This window comes from Miscanthus floridulus, chromosome 12 (assembly GCF_019320115.1).
Source record: "Miscanthus floridulus cultivar M001 chromosome 12, ASM1932011v1, whole genome shotgun sequence".
Classification (NCBI taxonomy): Eukaryota; Viridiplantae; Streptophyta; class Magnoliopsida; order Poales; family Poaceae; genus Miscanthus; species Miscanthus floridulus.
In genome coordinates, this window is record NC_089591.1 from 72,455,674 (window position 1) to 72,480,871 (window position 25,198).

Below are 25,198 nucleotides of genomic sequence, written 5' to 3' on the forward strand. Positions count from 1 at the left end.
TGAAAGGAAAGGAAACGAAGAAGATTACATCAAAGAAGCGGAAGTATGCAGATGCTGATACAGTGAGAGCAGCAGAAGTGCAGTCACCGTAGAGCATGTAGAGAGAGGAGGTGCTCGGAGTGGAGTCTAGATTGTAGATCAGCTTTCACCAGCATAGAGGGCAGCCATTGAGTAGGTTGAGCATTGTCATGGTAGTCCAGCTAGGACTGTCATGCTTGAGGGATGGCATGTTGTTTTGGAGGAGACTCAGCCTCAGGGGGAGCCACAGCAATAGTCATAGCCACCAGTGCAGTCAGAGGGTGCTGAGCAGACTCAGGAGGGAGAGCAGACAGAGGAGACAGAGCAGGCACCTCAGCCATAGTTACGCCGCTCTGGTCATACTCATACCTAGGTGACATCGTGACCAGAGACACAGAGGAGGGGTTCTCGTCCGCCTCCTAGACCATAGGGTCTGCCTTTAGTGACTCATCTGGATTTGAGGGCCGCCACAACCAAGTAGGTGCAGCAGCTCAGATTTGTTCAGTTCAAGGATGGGTTCCCACCGAGGAGGGACGAGCATGCTTCAGAGGGTTTCTATACACCACTATAGGAGGATTTCTATAATGTATATCTTAACAGTGGGGTTGCCTTCAGATCTCAGTGAGTTTGATCTATTGAGGCCATTGTAGCAGCAGCTAGAGAGCAGATCCACCCTCATCTCTCTTACTTGCTAGGGCTGACAGATCTACTTGGACAGACAGGTAGATATGTTCCATCATGGGTCCATGAGTTCTATGCTTCACTTTATATTGACCCAGGCCACAGGTTCATACACTTTGCATTTAGAGGCCGCAACTATAGGTTGATGAGCTTTAGGGTCAGAGAGATCCTCAGGTTATAGGAGTCACCCATCCGCATTCACAAGGTTTGCTATGGACACATAGAGCCTCCTAGATGCCCTGACGGCAGTCTTATGCCTCCCACAGATCTCATCCAACCTTGCTTTATAGAGCCATTTAGCAAGGGGTCGAGCAGGACACCCAGAGATCTTACTCCTATAGCTAGACTGCTTGATGCTATCATAAGGAGGACCCTACTACCAAGGATGGGATATCACGAGGGATTGACTCGCATTCAGCTATGGCTACTGAACGCTCTGATGCAGCAGACAATCTTTGATGTATGGGATGTTATTCTTTCTGAGATGAAGGATACACTTGTAGAGGGATTTAGAGGTCACAGGTAGCTATCGTATGCTCACTGGATTACTTTTATGATTCATAGGGCAGTCACAGTGAGGACTCCTAAGATGTTGGCAGAGTATTCTGGTGCCACTATAAAGTTTCTAGCATATAACATGACTCAGATGCTCTGCCATAGTGCAGCGAGGATACCTAGCCAGCCACGCCGTCGCCTAGAGGTGCCAGAGTCTATAGCCCAGTAGGATGAGACTATCAGGGGTATTACAGCGACAGAAGAAGAGCAGCTAGATGCTCAGCAAGAGGGTATGGTCGAGAGCGACCCTAGTGACAACTCAGATGATGATTATTAGGATATCCCTCAGATGCCTCCATGATGACATGACGGTGAGGCCAGTGGCTCTAGCTCAGCTCCATAGGCACCGTAGATAGACCCGCTCTACTTGCTATACTTGAGCGGATGAGGTAGGATCAGGCTCGCTAGGCCTAGGAGACAGTAGCTGCTCTAGCATAGGTTCAAGCTAGACAGGATGAGTTCCAGCGATAGCAGTAGGCCATCTAGCAGTAGTAGCAGGCCATGCAGCAACAGCAGCTCCTCATGCAGCAGCAGTTACTTGGATTCATGCAGCATGTTGTTAATGCTATTGGGGCTCCACCACCATAGCTTACACCTCAACTCGGCTAGCCTGCCACCACTTTATAGACTCTAGTTGTATAGCCCAGTGGGTTTCAGAGTCAGGGATAGCCTACTACCATGTTCGCTTCACCTACCGAGTAGGTGTCCTAGTGGTTTGCTTCGCCAGTGATAGCCTAGGGTCTTTCCTTCACACCTCTCCATACGGGCTTCACACCGGCTTAGACTTCGTCGATGCTTGTGACTAATACCCTAGTTTCTAGGAGCCTTGGTGCTACCTTCAGTGAGTTTATAGGGCAGCCTACATCATCAGAGCTACGTGTCCCTGGTCCTTCCACCGTTGCTCTAGTCACTGGGACTATAGATATGCTCCCTTCATCAGTTGCATCATTAGAGCCGTCTACTATAGTCATTCCTATAGAGTCACATGCCGCACCAGTCCCAGCTCCAACCCAGACTGCTTCAGCTTCAGTTCCAGCGATAGAGGGTCAGACAACTCAGAGCTCGAGATCAGAGGATGATGCTACCCAGTTCTAGATCGCTCATCGCACCTCAGTGCCCGACTCATCTGCTCCAGCCCCGCCGACCGACTCTTAGGTTTTGGTGTTTGACGCCAAAGAGGGAGAGGGATTGAGTATGATAGACTTAGGGGGATTGATATATGTAGGGGGAGATTATCTATTATATTTGGCTTTTCATGTGTGATACATTATTATGCATTCATGTTTACTTTCATGCACTAAACTACATACGTGTGATCGTAATATTTATGTGATAGTGATATTAATGTGATATGTGACATGTGTGCTCTCTACTTTGATCTTTATATATGTCATGTCACTTGGTTATGCTCATTTACTTTGCTTTCGTGTTTTACTCCGATGCAAATGAGCTTTATTACTTGTACTCATGCTTATTTCTTATCTATTGAGTACATCATGTTGGCTTGGGTCATATAAGCTTGCCTAACTTTTTTGTTCTTATTGTCAAAAGCTTATATGAACCAAGCATGTTGAAAACCTCATCTCTTTTACATACTCGAGGTTGTATTGTCATCAATCACCAAAAAGGGAAAGATTGAAAGCATCTAGGCCCCTAGTTGGGTTTTGGTGATTAATGACAATACATGATTACTGTGACTAACGTGTGTTTTGCAGAGGCAATTAAGTTAGGTCATGGTAATGGAAATTGATTGGGCAATCATGGTTGTCATGCCCCAACGATGGAAATCGTTTTGGTTTTCAAAGGATGGATGACAAGGTTAAGGATGGACTAGTTCTAAGTGTAGTTTGGTGTTGAAAAGACACATAGAGTAGTTTAGGACTTTATTTTTCCTTTGGCCGTACTATTAAGGGGGTTATGAACTAGTAGCTTGACCTAGGTGAGTCTAGTGGGTTAGGTGTGGTGCACACTTATCAAATCTAGCACTAGGTAGCTCCTAAGTAGCCCTAAGATCAATTGGAGCAAACTTCATTCACATATGATTGCGAGTTGGAAGTGAATGGAGGGTCGAATGTTGATCGGACACTGGTTCCGGTGTGACCGGACGCTAGCGCAGAGTCCGGTTAGTTTATTTGATTAAGGAGAAGTCATCTAGTTGTGATCGGACACTGAGTGATATGTGACCGGACGCTGGGTGCCAGAGTCTAGTCAACTCCAGTAAGGTTCCAGAGAGGGAGAATCCTGATCGGACGCGTTCGGTCAGTGCTGACCGGACGCTGGTCGGTTCTGGCTACTGACCGAACGCTGAGTAGCAAAGTGACCGGACGCTGGGTGCCAGAGTTCGATCAACATCAGTATGGTTCTATAGAGCAGTTTTTGTGACCGGACACGTCTAGTCAGTGCTGACCAGACGCTGGTCAGTGTCCAGTCACAACTTAACGGCTCTATGGTGGGGAGAACTAGTCGGAGCGTCCGATCAACTTGACCAGAGCGTCCGATCACCCCATAGAGGCACATAACAGTTCGTTTTGAATGAGGGGTTATAAATACTTCATCTATTCACTCAAGGGATTACTTTTGCTCATTTCAATAGCTGAGAAACACCCTTGAGAGTGTCAAGGAGAGCAAGGTCCTAGTGAGGTGATTGAGATTTGAGAATCCAAGAGAGAGGCCTCATTAGTGAAAAGAGAGTAGCAAGTGTGCATCCACCCTTCTCATTAGGTTTGTTGTGGTCAAGTGAGAGTTCTTGCTTGTTACTCTTGGTGATCGCCATCACCTAGACGACTTGGTGGTGAATGGGAGTTTGGTGATCATCCAATGGAGCTTGTGGATGACCCAACTCAAGTTGTGAGCGGTTGTGGGTGATTCACCCCGAAGGAGTGTCAAAGAATCAACCCGTAGAGAGCACTTGATCCTTGCGCGGATCAAGGGGGAGCTACACCCTTGCGCGGGTGCTCCAACAAGGACTAGTGGGGAGTGGCGACTCTCTGATACCTCGGCAAAACATTGTCGCATTCCTCCTTCTCTCTTTACTTTAAGCATTTACTTTGAGCAATTCAATTCTTGTCTTTACATTCATAGAATTGCCATGCTAGAGTAGGATTGGAACTTAGGTTGCAAAACTTTTGTGCGGTAGAATATTAGAAACACATTCTAGGCATAAGGGGTGAAGTGGGCTAACTGTAGGGTTTAATTATTGCAAAGAATTTTAGAATTAGCCCAATTCACCCCCCCCCTCTTGGGCATCTTGATCCTTTCACCTGCTCCCATAAACAAGTATGTGCTCAGGATAATAAGTTTGTGACCTAACTAGAATCCAATGCAACGATCGGTCCTTAACTGACACGGATAGAGAAAACAGTGTAACCAAGCTATGCCCCATTGGCCGTGGGACACAACCTCTTACACCCACCAATACCTGTACCATATCCCTACCCGATCTCCATTTCTTTTAGCCATTTTATCATGAGAGTGAAAATAATAATCACCTATTGTGAGTAACGACAGGTTACTCACGCTACCGAAAAAACTAAGCATAGTAGCTACTCGACCTAAGCTAGTAGGACTCATAGGTAGATATATCTATGCATGTAGTTTCAATATAAATCCTGTAACGTAATTGCACATCATATATATATATTTCCAGTGATTATTCAAAATAAGGGTTATGCACCGGGGCTTGCCTTGGGCAGGTGTGGTGTCAGCTCAGTCAGTCAGTGGTGGCTCTGGGACTTCCTCCTACACGAGGATCTCCTCCTCGTACTCTTCAATCACCTCCTCGTATTCCTGCTCTCCAGCGGTCATGAACTCCACCAACGCGTTCTCTACATGCATGCAATGATGATGCAACACTTAGCATTTTAGCAACATCAACTCTTAAAATAGCAATACATCTACCAAGCTACTAAGCTAACTCTAATGACTAAGATGCTAAGCTATCCATCCTTTCCACTAAACATGTATGAAACATTCGAGTATTATCTTAGCAACCAAAAATGCATTTCTTACTTTATTTACGATTTCATACATACTAAAACAAGGAGTACTTAGCTACCCTATTTATCAACCTATTCTAAGGCTATAAAATTACAGTGAGCACATAATAATACAATGAACCTACTGTAAAAATTTCATGGACAAAACTATTACCCATTTGCCACAAAAATTCCTACAAATATTAATCTAAACACTCATAATTGATTTAATAGGCCTCAGTATCAACTCAGACATTCATAAACTAACTATGCCATCTGATAGACAACATTTTTAGGAACTAAACAAAATTTATTTCACAATTTTTGGACATCTATGCAAATTGATATTAATTTTCAAAGTTCAGCTCAGAAATTAAAATATAAAGCTATTTCTAATTCCTTAAGAAAAGGAAAAACGAATTCCACTCCGCGGTCCACCACCGCGCTGCCAGCGTGGACGCGGCCCACCATGAGGCAGCGCACGATCGGATGACCCATGCGCGCGCTGCCAACTTCACAAAAACACCCCCGCGCTAAGACTGAATCAACCCACCGTCTATGGCACTATTTCCCGAGAGAGAGCCTATGCGAATAGGACCCTACAATCTATCGCCTTTACCACGGCAAGGTCCCTGGCCACCCCTGCATGCGCTGGCGCAGCAGATAGGGCACTGGATGGCCACACCGGCCAATCAGGACCCGCCCCGGCCTAGCTAGTGGCCCGACCTACGCCTACAGCCCTAGCCCCTACACTAGCCGAAGCTACGGTAGCGGCGGAGCTTATAGGAGTGACGACCATAGTGAGCGGCCGCATGCGATGGTGGCACGAACATATCGGCCACCCTAGACCACCGCACAGCTACTGGCTAGCACGAGAGCATCACTAGCTTACCCTGGTCATGGCTGCGGTGATGGTTTGGTCGGAGATACCCCAAGCAGGGCTGGCCACGTGTGGCCTGCGGGAGGCGGTGGTGCTCTGCTATGGTGCAGCCACGTCAGTAGCACCGGTGAGGTGGTAGAGGTGCAAGTGAGGTGCATAGGGTGTAATGGAGGTGGAGATGAAGCTCGTGGCGCAGTTGGCTAGGCATGGGATGGTGCGGTGGGCGATTGCCCTCGGCCGCGGCCGAACCCAGCCTTAATGGCACAGCGGAGGGAAAACTCCAAATTGGAGCATGTCGTGACGCAATTCAAGGCAGGGTGGGGACAGTTGGCACATGGACGCCAAGGCGAAGACACGAGCACGCAAGATTTAAGGTAGCTCCCACGCTCTGGCTCATCGGGGTCATGACATGACCGTGGTGGGAAGCAGGGGAGGGCGTAGTGGTGGAAACAACGACGAGCAGTGACGCAGCTGGTGCTTTTTGGTGAGACATGGGTGCCGCAACCGAGGTGCACACGCCAGGCGCAAGCGACGAGCACAAGTGGCCACGGTTGGCTTTGGCGCACGCACCGCAGCGCCATTAATGGCGGGCCGACGGTGCCATAGGGCGGCATCCCACATGCGCTGCAGCAAGGCAGCAATGATGCGGTGCAGGAGCACATGGCGGTGCAGTGGCAGCGAGGCACGACGTAGCAAGCAAGCGTGCAGCACAGTGACGGGATGGTGGCGGCAGCATCACAGCGTGGTGGCTTGCGTTGACAGCTAGCTAGCGCACCCGAGCGGGTAGCCTGCGGCAGCAGCAGTGAAAGGTCCTAATGGCTAGAGGGGGGTGAATAGCCTATTAAAAATTTCTACAACAACACTTAACAAACCGGTTAGATAATTATGAGGTGAAGCCAGTGTTGCGCTAGCCTACTAAAATAGCAAGCCACCTACCACAATTCTAGATTATATGGTTTCTATACACACAAAAGTTATGACACTACACTAAGTTAATGTGCTCTCAAAGGCTAACTAAAGAGCCACACTAACCAAACTAACAAGCTCTCACAACTAGCTACACTAAAGAGCTTGACAACTAGTTTGTGGTAAAGTAAAGAGAGTGAGCAATTTGTTTATACCACTGTATCGAGAAAGGAGCCAATCAATCACAAGAATGAATACCAATAAAGACCAATCACCTCGGAATCAAATGATGGACGCAATTATTTTTTTACCGAGGTTCACTTGCTTGCCGGCAAGCTACTCCTTGTTGTGGCGATTCACTCACTTGGAGGCTCACGCGCTAATTGGCATCACACGCCAAACCCTCGATAGGGTGCTGCACAACCAACACAAGATGAGGATCACACAAGCCATGAGCAATCCACTAGAGTATCTTTTGGCTCTCCACCAAGGAAAGGTCAAGAACCCCTCACAATCACCACGATCGGAGCCGGAGACAATCACCAACCTCCGCTCAATAATCCTCGCTGCTCCAAGCCATCTAGGTGGTGGCAACCACTAAGAGTAACAAGCGAATCCCATAGTGAAACACGAACACCAAGTGCCTCTAGATGCAAACACTCAAGCAATGCACTTGGATTCTCTCCCAATCTCACAAAGATGATGAATCAATGATGGAGATGAGTGGGAGGGCTTTGGCTAAGCTCACAAGGTTGCTATGTCAATGCAAATGGTCAAGAGAGTGAGCTTGAGCCGGCCCTGTGGTTTAAAAAGAAGCTCCCATGAAATAGAGTCGTTGTACCCCTTCACTGGGCACAACATGGGGTGACCGGATGCTTCGGTCATATCGACCAGACGCTGGACCTCAGCGTCCGGTCACGCGATGCGTGCCACGTGTCCCCCCTCTTCAAATACTAAGAGCTCAATCTCAACGGTCAAGTGATGACCGGATGCGCTGCTACGAAGTGACCAGACGCTGGACCTCAGCGTTCGGTCATTTCTAGTAAGCATCTAGAGACAATTTTTTATGACCGGACGTGTCCGGTCATGCTCGACCGGACTCACCCAGCGTTCGGTCACATGGTGTTTCCCCTGTGCATGACCATGTCAGTGTGACCAAACACAGCCAGCCAGCGTCCGGTCATTTCAGCGCTAGCGTCCGGTCGACGACCGACGCTGCGCTTCTTCTGCTGCTACTTATCGGACGCGCCGGTCCTTCAGAGACCAGCGTCCGGTCACTTACAGTGACCACGTTCACCTGAGTTTAGGGCGCCGATGGCACCGTTGGACTGTCTGCACTCTACGGGCAGACACTCCGCTGGTGAAGTTTCTAACCCTTGCTCAAATGTGCCAACCACCAAGTGTATCACCTTGTGCACATGTGTTAGCATATTTTCATAAACATTTTTCAAGGGTGTTAGCACTCCACTAGATCCTAAATGCATATGCAATGAGTTGAGCATCTAGTGGCACTTTGATAACCGCATTTCGATACGAGTTTCACCCCTCTTAACAGTACGGCTATCGAACCTAAATGTGATCACACTCTCTAAATATCTTGATTACCAAAATAAAATAGCTCCTACCATTTATACCTTTGCCTTGAGCCTTTTGTTTTTCTCTTTCTTCTTTTCAAGTCCAAGCACTTGATCATCACCATGGCATCACCATCATCATGTCATGATCTTCATTTGCTTCACCACTTGGAATGTGCTACCTATCTCATGATCACTTGATAAACTAGGTTAGCACTTAGGGTTTCATCAATTCACCAAAACCAAACTAGAGCTTTCAATCTCCCCCTTTTTGGTAATTGATGACAACCCTTTCACAAAGATATTAATTGAAATTCAATTGAATCCATGTTGATTGCCCAAGCATATTTACCATGTGCAAAAGGATATGGACAAGTTTCATGAATCCCAAATGGTAGCAATTGCTCCCCCTACATATGTGCTAAGAGTTTAGATTGAAGCTTGCACATATGCTTAGATAGGAAATATAGGAGACATTGTCTACCAAATGATGCTAAGGTATAAAAGATGGACCTTTGAAGCGTGATACCAATCGGAGTGCACCATTATACCATCCTTAGTACCATGGTTAGCTCGATATCACTTGGAAACACTTGGAAATAAAATCACTAGATAAACTTATGCATGCTAGATTTTCATTTCATCATTCAACCTATAACTAGCATACACCACACAAGCATGAATATTGAAATTTAAAACTTGTGCCATGCAAGCAAACATATGAAATGCACATTCAAATGCATCATACAAGTTCATGAGCTTGCTCCCCCTACTTGTGTGCTCAAAATTTTAATTGATCCCTTTCCTTTGTCATATCTCTTGCCACATCTCTCCCCCTATGTCAAGTTCTCCCCCCTATCACTTATATCTTTATTTCTTTCCCCCTTTGTTGTCTTTTCACCATCTTAGTACATTAATATCTTTGTTTTTCTCCCCATGTACTAATATCAGTAATATCTTTGTTTTTCTCCCCCTTTTTCATCAATGACCACAAAGGTTCAAAAAGTAGATAGGTTGAGATTATCAATGTCAATCAATGGGGTGAGGATCATTTTCTCAAATTTGGTTCAATCTAGAATACTTGCCAAAGACATTTAACTCAATTTGATCCAAGGACAAGCTTCTTCACACCTCCAAATTAGGGTTATCTTATACCATGTTGAGTTAAACACTTAGAGCTCATTTTCTACATCAAACACTAGGTTTACAAGCCCACAAACATGTCATATGCTACCACTAGATCAAAATAAGCATAGAAGCAATAGTGGTACCATATAATCATCAAATTCATTTAATTTTCATGAATGAGCCTATTAAATATGAAAGATGTCTAGATGCACTAAACAAGTCCTTAGCAAGGATGTATGCCATGCCAATCAACTTTTACCTTAGATTACTCGAAGGAGAGGCATGTCATATGAGTGGGGGTGCATCAACACATATTTGAGAAATTCAATATGTTCAACTCATTCCTTAGCTTGCAAAACCTTTTCTCATCCATTGGCTTGGTGAATATATCGGCAAGTTGATCTTCGGTGCCAACACTCTCAATGCAAATGCCTCCTTTTTGTTGGTGATCTCTTATGAAATGGTGGCGGACATCAATGTGCTTTGTTCTTGCATGTTGAACCGGATTGTTGGTCAACTTGATTGCACTCTCATTGTCACATAGCAATGGCACTTTCTTGAACTTGATTCCAAAATCACTCAAAGTGGCCTTCATTCAAAGTACTTGTGCACAACAACTACCGGAGGATATGTATTCGGCTTTGATGGTTGATAATGCAACACTATTTTGCTTCTTTGATGACCATGAGACAAGTGATCTTCCCAACAATTGATATGTGCCCAAAGTGCTTTTCCTTTCAACTTTGCATCCCGCATAATCCAAGTCGGAGTAACCAACTAGCTCAAACTTTGCTCCTTTGGGATACCACAAACCAACATTTTGTGTATACTTCAAGTACCTCAATATTCTCTTAGTAGCCTTCAAATGACTTTCTCTTGGTGAGGCTTGAAATCTTGCACACATGCATACACTAAACATGACATCTGGCCTTGATGCGGTCACTTAGAGTAGGCTTCCAATCATAGACCGATACAATTTTTGATCCACCATATTTCCACTTGCATCACTATCAAAGTTGCCATTTGTTCCCATTGGTGTGCTAATGGCCTTGCTATCACTCATGCCAAACTTCTTGATCATGTCCTTGATATACTTGCATTGACTCACAAATGTACCATTCTTCAATTGCTTGATTTGAAGACCAAGGAAGTAACTTAACTCTCCAATCATGGACATCTCAAACTCACTAGCCATCATCTTTCCAAACTCATCACAAAAGTCTTGATTTGTTGATCCAAATATGATGTCATCAACATAGATTTGCAACACAAATAAATCTTTTCCAATCTTATTGATGAAAAGAGTGGTGTCAACCTTGCCCATCATGAACCCTTTAGAGAGTAGGAAGTCCCTCAATCTCTCATGCCATGCTTTATGTCGGTGTTTCGAACAAGCACCGGCAAGTAAATTTATAGTGATGCACGTTAGGCCCGGATGGTGCGCTAAAAGACACAAGATTTATACTGGTTCAGACTGAATGTCCCTATGTCCAGTCTGTTGCTGCTCGTGTTATTAGCACCAAAAATGGTTCGTAGTAGGGGGTACAAACGGTCAAGAGAGGAGCTGCTACCAAGCTCTTGGCATCCTTTTGACCCTTCCATCAGAGACTTGGGACCAGTCCCTCTCTTGTCCGTTTGTACCCCCTACTACGAACCATTTTTGGTGCTAATAACATGAACAGCAATAGACTGGACGTAGGGACATTAAGCCCATCAGAGACTTGGGACTAGTCCCTCTCTCGACCGTTTGTACCCCCCTACTATGAACCATTTTTGGTGCTAATAACACGAGCAGCAATAGACTGGACGTAGGGACATTTAGCCCGAACCAGTATAAATCTTGTGTCCTTTAGCGCACCATCCGGGCCTAACATGCATCACTATAAATTTACTTGCCGGTGCTTGTTAGAAACACTGACACTTTAGGTGCTTGCTTCAAACCATACAATGCCTTCTTCAACTTGTACACATGGTCAGGCTTCTTGTCATCTTCAAAACTAGGAGGTTGCTCAACATATACTTCTTCATTGATGTAACCATTGAGAAATGCACTCTTGACATCCATTTGATAGAGCTTGATGTTGTGGGCACAAGCATAGGCTAGCAAGATTCTAATTGCTTCCAATCTAGCAACCGGGGCATAAGTTTCTTCAAAATCAAGACCTTCAACTTGTGCATAGCCTTGTGCTACTAATCTTGCTTTATTCCTTACTACTATCCCATCTTGATCTTGCTTATTTCTAAAGACCCATTTGGTTCCAAACACATTGTGTCCCTTTGGTCTCTCTACTAATTCCCATACTTGATTTCTTGTGAAGTTATTCAATTCTTCATGCATAGCATTCACCCAATCAACATCCTTCAATGCTTTATCTATCTTCTTTGGTTCAATGGATGACACAAATGAGAAATGCTCATAAAATAAAGCCAATCTGGATCTTGTTTGTACACCTCTAGAAATATCACCAATTATAGTGTCCAATGGATGATCCCTTGCAATATTAGTTGGTTGGAGGATTGGAACTTGATTGCTTGCACTTGCTTGATCATTGGGTTGAGATGATGTACTAGCCACTTGATCTTATTCATTATCATGAGAGCCACTTGTACTAACCTGATTTGTATCATTTTGCACAATTGAGTTGGAGAGCACTTGCACTTGATCATCTTCTTCATCATTCACTTGCATAGGCCTCAATTCACCAACATCCATGTTCTTCATGGCATTTGAAAGTTGAATGCCTCTAACATCTTCCAAGTTCTCATTCTCTACTTGTGAACCCTTGGTTTCATCAAATTCAACATCATGAACTTCCTCAAGAGTACCATTATCCAAATTCCAAACTCTATATGCTTTGCTTGTAGTGGAATAACCAAGTAGGAATCATTCATCACATTTCTTGTCAAACTTGCCTAATCTAGTGCTTTTCTTCAAGATATAGCATTTGCAACCAAAGACCCAAAAATATACAATGTTGGGCTTTCTACCATTCAAGAGCTCATATGGTGTCTTCTCTTTCAATAGGTGACAATAGAGGCGGTTGCTACAATATCAAGTCGTGTTGATAGCTACAGTCCAAAAAGATTGACTCATATTGTACTCACTAAGCATAGACCTTGCCATATCTATGAGTGTTCTATTCTTCCTCTCAACAAGGCCATTTGATTGTGGAGTGTACTTAGCCAAGAATTGATGTCTAATTCCAAATTCATCACACAACTCATCAATTCTAGTGTTCTTGAACTCACTACCATTATCACTTCTAACTCTCTTAATGGTTGTTTCAAACTCATTGTGAATGCCCTTGACAAATGATTTGAATGTTGCAAACACATCACTTTTGTCTACTAGAAAAAATACCCAAGTGTATCTAGTATAATCATCCACTATCACAAAGCCATATTTGTTACCACCGATGCTAGTGTATTGTGTTGGCCCAAACAAATCCATGTGCAATAACTCAAATGCTTTACTAGTGCTCATCATGCTTTTCTTGGGATGGGTGTTTTCAACTTGTTTTTTGGCTTGACAAGAGCTACAAAGCTTATCCTTTTCAAACACAACATCTTTCAAGACTCTAACCAAGTCATGCTTAACCAATCTATATAATTTTCATTCCAACATGACCAAGCCTTCTATGCCATAACCAACCCATGCTAGACCTAGTGAACAAGCATGTAGATAATCTAGCTTCACTAGCATTGAAATCAACCAAGTATAGATTCTCATATCTAAAGCCTTTGAAGATCAAGTTATAGCCATCTACACTTATGATCTCTACATCATCTACCCCAAATATGCATTTGAATCCAAGATCAGACAATTGAGCCACGGATAGCAAATTGAAGTTCAAGCTCTCTACTAGCAACACATTGGATATGCTCACATCATTGGATATTGCAATCTTACCAAGCCCTTTGACCTTGCCTTTGCCGTTGTCACCAAATGTGATACTATCATAACTATCATTGTCATCGGTGTTGATTGAGTTGAACATTCTTGCATCACCGGTCATGTGTTGAGTGCACCCACTATCAAGAACACAATGCTTTCCTCTGGCTTTGTAATTGACCTATAAAAGAAGATCAATTCTTTTTAGGTACCCAAACTTACTTGGGTCCTTGAAGGTTAGTTACTAAGCTCTTTGGTACCCAAATGACTTTCTTCTTTGAGCCCATCCATGGTTTACCAATGAACTTAGCCTTTACACCATTTGCACCCTTAGTAAGCACATAGAAAGAATTAATCTTAATGGAGGATATATTAGCATTTTTACTCTTGTTCTTGCACTCATGCTCTTTATGACCAACTTGCTTGCAACTAGTGCAAAACCGACCATTGTTCTTCACAAAACTAGTCTTGTGAGGAGCAAAGGCCGCCTTGCCTTTCTTGGGGATATAGCCCAATCCCTCTTTCTAGAGAGAAGCTCTTTGGCTACCCAAGCACATAAGCAAGCGGTCCTCACCACCATAGGCCTTAGCTAAGGTGTGAGTGAGCTTATTGATCTCCTTCTTGAGGTTCTCATTCTCAACCATTAGTGAGGCATCACAAGTGACCATCACTACTAGATGAGGTGGAAGTAGAAGAACTACAAGAAGGGTTAGTGGGAGCAACAATGATAGGCATAGATAATGATTCATCAATTATATCACAAGTTAAGCCTATATTGCAAGTTTCAACATGCTTCTTTTTATTTTGTTCATCAAGCAAAGAGGAATGAGCCTTTTCAAGCTTTTTATGAGCCTTGCCAAGCTTCTCATGGGCTTCCTCTAGCCTCTCATGAGTTGCTTTGAGCTCATTAAGGGCTTGCTTAAGGGCTTTTACCTCCTTATTCAAGCTCTTGCATTCCCTTCTCTTAATGTCAAAGTGTTCTTTAACATCTTCTAGCATGTCATATAATTCATCTTTAGTAGGTTCATCATCATCACTATCATTTTCATTATCATGTTCATCATCACTTCCATCATCACAAGTTTGTACCTTAGTGGCCTTAGCCATGAAGCATGATGGAGTGTTGAAGAGAGAAGGCTTCTAATTGATAGCAATGCTTGCAAGAGCCTTCTTCTTGGTGGTCTTGTCATCATTACTATCATCATCATCACTTGAGGAAGCATCACTATCCCAAGTGACCACATATGAACCACCCTTCTTCTTGAAGGTCATCTTGTCCTTCTTCTCTTTCTTTTCCTTCTTGTCCTTCTTCTTGTTGTCATCATCATTGTCGCTATTGTATGGGCATTGAGCAACAAGATGATCTTTGCTTCCACATTTGAAGCACCTTCTTGACTCTTCCTTGTTCTTGGATGAAGATTTCTTTCTTCTAGCATGGTACCCTTTCTTCATCATGAACTTGCCAAATTTCTTAACGAAGAGAGCCATCTTCTCATCATCATCATCATCCCATGAGCCATCATCTTCACTTGATATTTCTTGCTTAGCCTTGCCCTTGGATGATGTGGCCTTGAATGCCACACTCTTCTTCTTCTCATCTTTCTTCTCATCTTTCTTCTCCTTCTTTTCTTCCTTCTCATCATCATCTCAATATGTATCATCGGTCATTATATCTTTCAACACTTGGTTTGGTGTCATGGTGTCCAAACCACTTCTCACTAGAATAGTGACCAATGTGCCAAATCTTGAAGGTAAACATCTTAAGAACTTGTGGGAGAAGTCCTTGTCCTTCACCTCTTCTCCAAGTGCTTTGAGATCATTGACAAGCATTTGAAGCATATAGAACATCTCCGGCACACTCTCATCCTCCTTCATCTTGAAGCTTGCAAACTTCTCTTTGAGAATGTAAGCCTTTGCACCCTTCATGGCTTGAGTGCCCTCAAATGATTCTTCCAACTTCTTCCAAGCCTCATGAGTCATCTCAATATTCTTGATTTTCTCAAATGTTCTCTCATCAATTGCATCATGAATGGCACTTAGAGCAATGTCATTATTTTAGAGAAGCACTTCTTCGGTCACGGTGGGATTCTCTAGATCACCAATCTTAATTTTGGTTTCTACCACCTTCTACACTTTTCTGTTGATTGACTTGATATGTGTGGTCATCTTTGATTTCCAATATGGATAATTTATGCCATCAAATTGGGGTGGCTTCTTGGTGTTGTTGATTTGAGCCATTTTTATACCGAAGGTTGTTAAGCCTCAAATCACAGAGACCTCGGCTCTGATACCACTTGAAAGGTCCTAATGGCTAGAGGGAGGTGAATAGCCTATTAAAAATTTCTACAACAACACTTAACAAACCGGTTAGATAATTATAAGGTGAAGCAAGTGTTGCGCTAGCCTACTAAAATAGCAAGCCACCTACCACAATTCTAGTTTATATGGTTTCTATCCACACAAAAGCTATGACACTACACTAAGTTAATATGCTCTCAAAGGCTAACTAAAGAGCCACACTAACCAAACTAATAAGCTCTCACAACTAGCTACACTAAAGAGATTGACAACTAGTTTATGGTAAAGTAAAGAGAGTGAGCAATTTGTTTATACCGCCATATCGAGAAAGGAGCCAATCAATCACAAGAATGAATACCAATAAAGACCAATCACCTTAGAATCAAATGATGAACACAATGATTTTTTACCGAGGTTCACTTGCTTGCCGGCAAGCTACTCCTCGTTGTGGCGATTCACTCACTTGGAGGTTCACGCGCTAATTGGCATCACACGCCAAACCCTCGATAGGGTGCCGCACAACCAACACAAGATGAGGATCACACAAGCCACGAGCAATCCACTAGAGTATCTTTTGGCTCTCCGCCGGGGAAAGGTCAAGAACCCCTCACAATCACCACGATCGGAGCCGGAGATAATCACCAACCTCCACTCAACGATCCTCGCTGCTCCAATCCATCTAGGTGGCGGCAACCACCAAGAGTAACAAGCGAATCCCATAGCGAAACACGAACACCAAGTGCCTCTAGATGCAAACACTCAAGCAATGCACTTGGATTCTCTCCCAATCTCACAAAGATGATGAATTAATGATGGAGATGAGTGGGAGGGCTTTGGCTAAGCTCACGAGGTTGCTATGTCAATGCAAATGGTTAAGGGAGTGAGCTTGAGCCGGCCATGTGGCTTAAAAAGAAGCCCTCATGAAATATAGCCGTTGTACCCCTTCATGGGCACAACACGGGGTGACCGGACGCTCCGGTCATATCGACCGGACGCTGGACCTTAGCGTCCGGTCACGCGATGCGTGCCACGTGTCCCCTCTCTTCAAATACTGAGCGCTCAATCTCAACGGTCAAGTGATGACCGGACGCGCTACCGCGAAGTGACCGAACGCTGGACCTCAGCGTTCGGTCATTTCCAGTAAGCATCTAGAGACAATTTTTCATGCTCGACCGGACTCACCCAACGTCCGGTCACAAGGCATTTCCCCAGTGCATGACCATGTCAGTGTGACCGGACGCAGCCAGCCAGCGTCCGGTCATTTCAGCGCTAGCGTCTGGTCGATGACCGACGCTGCACTTCTTCTGCTGCTACTGATCGGACGCGCCGGTCCTTCAGAGACCAGCGTCCGATCACTTACAGTGACCACATTCACCTGAGTTTAGGGCACCGATGGCACTGTCGGACTGTCTGCACTCTACGGGCGGACACTCTGCCGGTGAAGTTTCTAACCCTTGCTCAAATGTGCCAACCACCAAGTGTATCACCTTGTGCACATGTGTTAGCATATTTTTCACAAACATTTTTTAAGGGTGTTAGCACTCCACTAGATCCTAAATGCATATGCAATGAGTTAGAGCATCTTGTGGCACTTTGATAACCGCATTTCGATACGAGTTTCACCCCTCTTAACAGTACGGCTATCGAACCTAAATGTGATCACACTCTCTAAGTGTCTTGATCACCAAAATAAAATAGCTCCTACCATTTATACCTTTACCTTGAGCCTTTTGTTTTTCTCTTTCTTCTTTTCAAGTTCAAGCACTTGATCATCACCATGGCATCACCATCATCTTGTCATGATCTTCATTTGCTTCACCACTTGGAATGTGCTACCTATCTCATGATCACTTGATAAACTAGGTTAGCACTTAAAGTTTTATCAATTCATCAAAACCAAATTAGAGCTTTCAAGCGGCTGGCCAGCGCGTGGCCACGAGCGCGCGTGCACGCGCCGACCCCGTGACGTCGGGGCAGCGGGTCCGATGACCGCGCACAGACTGGGAAGTCGATCGAGAACACACTGTGCGTTGTTTTTAAAGCGTTCGAAACCTCTAACTAATTGCTCCAATCGCCAAACCAACTTCGCTACACCTTAGGGGGTCCATTAGGCTACTAGAACAAGCCATAATACTTCACTATTCCTTAACCCAATCTCTCGCGATAAATTGCTAAACATTGCAGTGTTTAACAGTTGATAGACTTAAAAATTTCTAAGTTTTTGAGCTGAATTTGGTTTCCAATTGCGATTTCTAAGCTAGTGAAAATATTAGCTAGTAATATCATTTTTTGACCGCAAGTATTTGATCATCTTCTACAAAGTTCACACTCCAAACTTTATTTAAGCCCCATATATAAGTTCTATAGTAATTTTACTCAATAAAAATTACTTTACAACCATACTTGATAATTGTACGAATCGTGGAGTAACTTTTCGTTTTGCATTCTTATTGATCGTTTTAGTTGAAATACTTCACCTATTCGTTTCATCACATGCATTACCCCATAAGTATGATGCTCATGACGTGTTTTAGTAAATAATTTAGGATGTGCAAATTTAAGTGTGACAGTATAGTTCCCATTCTCAAGTCCAATGCCATAGTATCTTAAAGATGATGGTGACATCCTTGCTGTTTGGAACAATTCTATATCTGTTGTACTTTGAAACTGGAGTGATTTGTAAAGTATTTCAGTTCCTTGTGATGCTTCCATAAACTTCCCAACATTGCTAACGCCCCATGTTCTTGCTTCTGTAACATAAGATGATGCATATTCAATATTGGCATCGTCACTACTATACAGGGAACCATCTGAAACTGATACGGGTCTCGAGCTCCCACAATCGATAGCGAAGGAGGCTGCTGGACAAAAAATAAGTTATACAATATTGCTGTTGATTTAGTAATTAGTAGATCTGCAGTCCATGACTAAGTTTTCCCAAAATAGGGGCATGCTTCAAATTGCCGAGGCTAGAAGCTCACACTGTGGAGAGTTGAGGAAACAAGGTGTTCCTCTCTGAAGACACTCTAGCCCGAAAGGTATGGAGCTGTAGAAGCATACATTGGTTTTTTAATCCAAATCTAAGTTGAATAAACATAATAAACACACTTGTGATGACAACATAATTGAATACAGATCGACCTGTTAGTGGAGTTATCAATCATGAAATCATTTCCCACTAAATTCCTGTATAATGAAAACATGGATACAAAATTAGAAGGCGCCATTCATACTTCAATAACACATTCAGGGTTTGTATTGTTTGGTCGAGTGTGAATCAAATTAATTTCAGCAAGTCCAGATAATTTACTCCATTCAGTCAACAATAATTGACATTTATGACAAGCAATCATTTTAATTTTCCTAAACGTCAACTACTAGAGGGAGTATTCAATTTTGTACACGCTGTAAATAAGTTAAATTAGATGACATAGATATGCAATGGTTTAAAAAAACACTTGTACGCTAGATGTACTAAAAGAACCTTCCAGATTTATCAAATATGCTAGTTTAATGCATTTGTATACTATAACCATAATTGTTGAAGTATCAGTGAATTATCAACTCTTCCCCATCAACTTAAGCTTTTAGGGTTAAATTGATAGGTGCATGTAACTGAATATGGTATCAAATCCAGAGGTCTAAAGTTTGAATCCTAGTGGGTACGATTTAAATAAAATAATTGTAGTCAACTCTTATTTCCACATTTGAGGCCTATGAAAACCTGTATGATAGGTGGTAATGTTGAAGTATGAGTGAATTGCCTATCTTTTCCCATCAGGTTAAGCCTTTAGGTTAAACTGGTAGATGTATGCAACTCAATACCAATAAAAACACTTGACTAGCGAATATACGATGAGGCACCCAAGTTAACTAGTTGACAACCACCTCCACTAGCCGTTATACTCAAGGAGATTTTGTACACTGTAGGCATAATTAGAAAGCTCATTTGAAATAGGGGACTTCTTACCATCAAATATGTGTCGGATCAAACCAAGAAGGAATGCTTCCGAAGAAATGATTATAAGAAATATCCCTAAACAAATGAAAATGAAAATACATCATTTGAAACATATGACATGCTATCTGTTTTTATTGTCCAAACATTATTGATCACATTGACATACAAAGTAAGTGAAGATCTTATATAGTTCGGAAGGGTTCCTGAAAGACTATTATTTCCAAGAAATCTAGTCAAATAAAATTTGCATATGTTAGAAGGTTAAATAATGAAAGACTTCATCAATATCTTGAAATAAGTATTGGAAAGCAATAAAAATCATACAAGAATTGGAGAGAAATCAGTTCAAGCAAGTCTCGCGGTACATAGCCTGTGATATTGTTAAAACTTAAATCCCTACAACAGTGAGAATTGGAGTAAGTCATTTTATGCATGTTGCCAAAGATAGCAATTGCTTGGCTTTAGTGATGAAAAGTCACTTACAATAAGTTTAGATTTGGAAACAGTGAAAAGTCTATTGATGCTAGAGTACCAGATATTCTGCAATTTCTCAAAATTCTGCAATGAAATGTGTCACTTGTTTGAGGATAAAATAATTTGATTAAACTACATGAAATATATAATAAGACATAGTTTGGGTTCTTTAATTAAAATACAATTTTAAACACACAATGTGTTCAAAGATGTCATGTTACTGATGAATGCCATTGAAGAACTCCCATTTACTATGTCACCTATTCGTCTGCACCACGGAAATACAAATCATTATCCTCTTCTAATGCCATGATATTTAAGAATAGATTATCACCATGAGTAGGAACTTACAAGTTTGTCAGCTGGGTTAGAATAGAAAGAGTGGCTGGAATTGGTCCTTGAAACGAATTACCTTGGAATCGCCTATAAATATACAATTCATGTTAGTACCTTTAATCTAAACAATATTTTCTTTTACAGATGCATTTACCTAATAAAAAAGGAGGATGCTACCATTTATTTGGTAAAGTAAAATTAAATAACAAAAAATGAACATACTTATAGATACATGTCACACCCAATTTTTAGGATAAAATGGGGTGCAAAACCTTATGTGCGCCCAGAGATCAGTCACATACATAAGCCGACAAATTATGAATAGTATCATCACCAATGTTTATTACATCACGAATAAGATAGAGTTATTACATAAGTATAGCGTAGGTAATAAAAAGATCTCTCGCGGAAGCTCCATTTCACAGGGACATTGACTGGTTGACCACAAGTCTAGTAGTCCTCAGGGAAATCATCATTCCCAAAGTCATTTGTTACCCATCCGGGATTTTTATCCAAATAATAAAAATAAACAAGCGTAAGTACATGTCGTACTCAACAAGTGTAACACGGGGTTCATGAGGCTCAAAGGGCTAGACACAGGTTTAACAGCGTTCAACTTTTAGTTGTCACAATTTTAGCATATGAGTAGCATCAAGTTTTTCAGTTCCCATTGCCAAACACATGATCAAATGTAAACATGAATAATGAATAGCATAAACAAGTAATACTTAGTGATCATCTATTCTGTAAGGGTTCCAAGGCCGCTCGTGACCGTGAGCACGGCTGATATACCAGTTTTACACTCCGCAGAGGTTGTACACTTTCACTGTGAGTCGTGATTTACTCTTTCGCCCGCGGTGGCCAACCTCTTGACCCACTACCGAGGAAGGTCGACAGGGTTCACTATGAAGCCTTTTAAAGGTTCGTCTAACCAGTTAGGGCTGCTAGGTTTCTGTGGCCTACGAATGTAGAGCTCCTCTTCCGGCAGGCACAATGACGCGCAGCCTATACACTGACGGACAGAGGCCGCACTATATCCAACCCGGAACACACCCCTCTTGCACCATAAAGGTAACCACTAACAAGCTAGAAAAGGTCCTCATACTGAGCTAAAGCCAGAGCCATGTAGCCCTCACAGCTGTACTGTAAGTCCCGGATGATCACTTACAGATGAGTCCTTAGGGAGAGGAATCTGAAGCATTTAGAAAGTAGCTAAACACTCCAGCCCCCTGTTTCTATGTTGCTAAAAAGTCACGTTTTAATGTTTATTGCATATACCATTAGTCAAGTTACAAGATCATAGTTTAATTGAGCACTAGCAAAGCTACCCAAATGCATAACCCATAGGTGACAAGGTAGTAGTTCAATTCTAGGAAATCCCTATCAAGATGACACATGCAACATGAATTTAATGAATTAAAGTGAATAGGAAACAAGGATGATCCCATGCTATACTTGCCTTGAGCAAAGTACTCCTGCTGGTCCTGCTCATCAAAGTCGTACCCTTGATATCTCACGAACTGCTCACCGTCTATACTCGATAACCACAGCAACATACAAGCATCCAGGAGCAATCATGCAAAGCAAACAAGGCTATAGATTTGAACACAACAAAGAATCAAGATGAAAAGTTTGGAAAACGAATCTACGTCTTGCTATGAACACACAGACGCAAAGATCACAAAAATCGGATCTAAAACGGAGAAGTTATGAATTATACAAGATTTCCTATAGGCAAATAATAGATTAGATCTAAGCTTGAATTATAAAAGTGGGAATTCTACTTTACAGTAGCATAAACATGTAGATTACTTAATTATGAACCTAACGCAACTTGAACGAATCAAATCAGAGTTAAAACAGAGAAATTATGGCTAAAACAAGTTGAATGGCAAAACTATAAATAATTGAAAACGTATTTCAACATAACCGAACCAAAGTACGCTTTTAAAAAGAGAAAACAAAAATATGTAAACGCGCTTTGGACTGCAGGTTGAATCAGCAATAATTGTAAGGGCATATCTGCAAAGTCGGCAATGAAAGGGTATCTTTCAATCTGAGCCCTTGAATTAGAAATAGACGGCTGAAAACTGATCTGGCGGAAACAAAGAAAAAGAAAAAGAAGAACCGGCCGGAACAGTGCCTTGGCGGCTTGAACAAGGGCGGCGCCATGGCCGGCCAAACGGAGCTCGTGGTTCACGGCTTCCAGCGCACTATTCGACGAAAGAAAAGTACAGGGGGAGAGAGGAAGGGACGGGGATCTCACCCGAACTGGATTGCGTGAACGGGAAGCAGCGACGACGGCTCGGTGCTTGGTGGCAGCGGAGGTCGGCGGCGGCGCTGGAACGAAGCTCGGCTGTGGCTTGCTAGGGCGAAGAAAACTCGTGGCAGATGGGATAGGGAGGCGGCGTAGGTGGCTATTTATGAGGCGGGGTCCCTTCGGCGGCACGTCATCATGGGGTGTCGTGGCAGGGGCGGACTCGACGGTGTCGGGTCGGCACAGTGTCCGATTGGGACACGAGCAAGAGGAAGGAGGCGGGTCTGACTAGTGGGCCTAGATGGTCAGCGGTGGAGAGAGGCGCGCGGGTCTATGGGAGCAGTTGGGCGCGCGGCTAGGCCGGTGAACCTGGCTTCGGCCCAAGTGGAGGGGAGAGGGAGAGCTACGGCCCAGGAAGGAAAAGAAAGGCTAGCACGTGGAAACACTGGAAGGAGTGGGCCGGCACCAGAGCAAGGCCGAGCGAGAAAGAACGTAGCAGGCCGGCGCGGGGAAAAGAAGGCCACAGCGGGAAACAGGCCTACGGGCCAAAAGAAGAAGGAGAAAGAATTTACCCTTTTCTTTTTCTAATTTCTTTCCCAAAGCAATTTGAAGACAAAATTCAAATCAAGTTCAAATTTGAGTTCAAATCAAACCATTCCAAAAATTTATATGCAGCAGCATGAATGCACATTCATTGTTGTTAACCTATATTAAATTTTAATTTGATAAACTTTATTATTCTTCCTAAACTTAAATGCTCACAAAAATGCTTAGTAAATCAATTTTTCCCTAGTTTCAATTGTTGTAAATTTTAGGGTGTTACAATACAACTTATTTCAAACAAGAGAAGATACTTGCCGGGTTCATAAACCCAGGGTCCCTCGGGGACCGGCTTCTGCGCCAAGGCTTGGCCCAAGAGTCTAAAAACAACAGGGCAAAGGAATGGTCCAGCAACCGACTGGAAGGCCAGGCCCAAGAAGAGCAACGCCCGCTCATCAGCTACTTCGACCCACCTCTCCGATTGGAGCACCCAATTCAGGCTTCAGCCGCCTTCGGACGGCCTCTCCGATCGGAAGGCCTGCCCCGAGCCCTACTTCTGACTTCGACCCCATGTCCCTCCGACCGGAGCTCATAGGAACCTTGCTCACCGCTCTTCTCCGACTGACGCACTCAGAGCCGACTGGAGTCATCGGACTGGGGACACCCGCTCGGAAGGAACCAGAAGGCATGCGGGGAAAGGCATGGCAAGGCTCACAAGTCAAAACCACTATACCAGGGACCATACCCTGCACGGAACAGCACTCTGCGGCCACCCTGACACAAACAGTATTGTAGGCGCCGACGTCTCCCACTATAGTATTGTAGGGGCCGCTAAAACTCCCATACGGTAAACCCCCCCCCCCGTGTCCCTAGACATCGATAGCGGTATGGGCACCAGGATTTTACCGTACCGGGTGAACATAGCGAGGCTCCTCACATACCTCTAGGTATCAAACAGTTTTTTATAGGTACTAACATCAACCCTTCCTGAAGAAGACAGCGACATCTCCCACGTGCACCTAACATTCTACAGTGACATCAACAGCGTTGTGGGGGCCTACCACTATCCAATCCTTGTTAGCGTGGGCAACAAGGCTTAAAAACATCCGTACCCTCTCCCTCTTACCTGTAAAGCCATCCCCTTCATCTATAAAAGGGGATGGACTCCCTCCAATAGGGGGACCAAATGGTCGAAGACCGATTCCAGTAGGCTAGAGTTCCTTAGATCGATAGCTCACAATCACAGAACCACCAAGTTCCGACCGCAAGCACACGCTTGAACACCCCATCTTTCTCCTTCTCGTTTGTAACCCCACTGCAAACTTCGAGCACCTGAGCTCAGGAATAAAGTCACCACCTGACCCCGACTGGATGTAGGGCATGTTGCCCAAACCAGTATAAATCCTGTGTCATTGAGTGCTAGGCCACCTCCGATCACAACATACAACAAAACTACAAATATTCACTAGTCACATTCTGCACCGACAGTTGGCGCCGTCCGTGGGGAAGACGTTGTACGTTCAACACCTTTTTGGTCATTGGATGGCCCATACTTCTGCCACTCCCGCCATGGCGGGCTCGGGCAATACGATTCGCTTCGGCTCATTGGAGTTACCCGCACTCTCGCCCGCCGGGATGCGGGTTCCACCCATCTTCGAGCCATCCCAAGCCTTCCTCTTCGAAAGCCTGAACTTCGTCGCCGACTGGCTCAGCGTACTACACCT

At 43.7% G+C, this 25,198-nt stretch overlaps 1 pseudogene; it reads right to left on the reverse strand.

Annotated features, from left to right (window-relative positions):
• The window catches only part of LOC136496112 (probable LRR receptor-like serine/threonine-protein kinase At1g56130), a 67,950-nt pseudogene that overhangs the window by 15,662 nt on the left and 27,090 nt on the right, over positions 1-25,198 (reverse strand).